Genomic DNA, 1,734 nt, shown 5'->3' with positions numbered 1-1,734 from the left:
GGCAGGCCAAGCAGGCCCGGCCCCTGCCGAACGGAGTTGCCAGCGCAGCGAAGTGGAGCTGGCAACTCCGTTTGGCGGAAGGGCGGGCCTGCTTGTTGTGTGTTGTGGTTGTGGTGTGTGTGTATGTTGTGTCTGTGGTGTTATTGTCTCGTTACTTGACAATGAGTTCATCAAAGAAGCTTTCCGGCTCCGAAGGCAGGAAGCGCAAGAAGTTGGTCCAAGCTGAAGCTTCGAAGCTCGGAGCTTCTCTCTCCAAGTTCCTCCGCCCAGCCACTACTGCGACCGAGACAGGGGTTTCTGCTGATGCGGCACACGTCAACAGCAACGGTATGAATGTTACGCATGCCTCATGCCTGCTGAAATCTTCAACAAACAAAAGTGTGAAGCCTGTTACGCGAGATGTGGCCTGTCGTACAAATATTTCTCGCATTTTCGTCCTTCCATTTCCGTTCTTTTCTTGTATCGCCTGACTGCTTATCTGCTGAAACCTGCAACAAACCAAAGCATGTATATAGCGAAGCCTGTTACGCGAGATGTGGTCTGTCGTACAAATATTTCTTGCATTTTCGTCCTTCCATTTCTGTTTTGATCTTGTTTCGCCTAACTGCTTGCCTGCTGAAACCTGCAACAAACCAAACCAAACTATTAAGCGAAGCCTGTTACGCGAGACGCGGTCTGTCGTACAAATATTCCCCAATTTCCCGCACCCGCAGAGCCCTATGTTTTCTCGCATGTCTTGCGCTTAAGCAATTATGGATTATTTAGAAGCAGAGCTTGGCATGCATCCTGCCTGTCACCTGTCACCTTACCTCCACTTTTGAAGGTACACGTACGCACATTGTGTTGTTACAAATACATTTGCTTTTGTTTATACTTACAAACTTTTCTCCAACTGCGACTGCGTTTACTCAGCTCTTTCATTCGATATTGCAGATGTTCACATTGTATCTCCCACTAATGCAAATGCAGAGTCAGAGTCAATGCCGTCCTTTGATGATGGGGCTGCATCTTTTGATCATGGCACATTGAAATGCGTTGTTTCTTCTGATGAAAATGCTAAGGAAATAAATAATGAAGGTAATTTTTTTTATTGTACTCCCCACAATCTGAGGCATAAAGCATACCTATTGAACAGTTACCTGAGCTTTTAACACCATTAATACTTACTTTACTTTTAATCGTAGACAGTGGGCCAACGGGGCCAGAGGTATTCGGCGATTCCCTACTGCAGACGTCATCCGATGTGCTTGAGATTTCGGACGATGAAGTTCAATCTGAAAGGAGTTCTGGCTTAAACCTGCAGGGCCAGGAGCCTGGACCTGACAGAGAAAGTGGCGATGATAATGTTGCAGATCATGCTGTAACAGAAGGTGGATGGATTACATTTATTTACATATTATTTCACTGACCTTATAATTAATTGTACTTACTTTTTACTTACCCATTTGCCCTCTCTGGCGTTCGCAGACTTCTTGCAGTGTTCCACCTGCTTCCATCCTCCAGTTGAACAGATTCCACCCTTCTTTGATGGCCGTAGAAACCATCACTTTCAGTCCAAGTGGTTCAAAAGTTTTCCATGGCTACACTATTCTTTGACATCCAAAAGTGTTGTTTGTCTCCCATGCAGAGAAGCGCTAGTGTTCAACTACAGCGAGACCGGCCCAAGCTGTTTAGGGAACGGACCGTGTAGCTGATAGGGATGAGCCCAGTTCTGGTCTGGGGGACCTTTAGGTT

Source organism: Frankliniella occidentalis, unplaced genomic scaffold (assembly GCF_000697945.3).
Source record: "Frankliniella occidentalis isolate FOCC.00 unplaced genomic scaffold, Focc_3.1 Scaffold309, whole genome shotgun sequence".
In the NCBI taxonomy this organism is placed as follows: domain Eukaryota; kingdom Metazoa; phylum Arthropoda; class Insecta; order Thysanoptera; family Thripidae; genus Frankliniella; species Frankliniella occidentalis.
The sequence above is the reverse complement of the archived record's forward strand: the minus strand, read 5'-3'. Positions refer to the sequence as shown.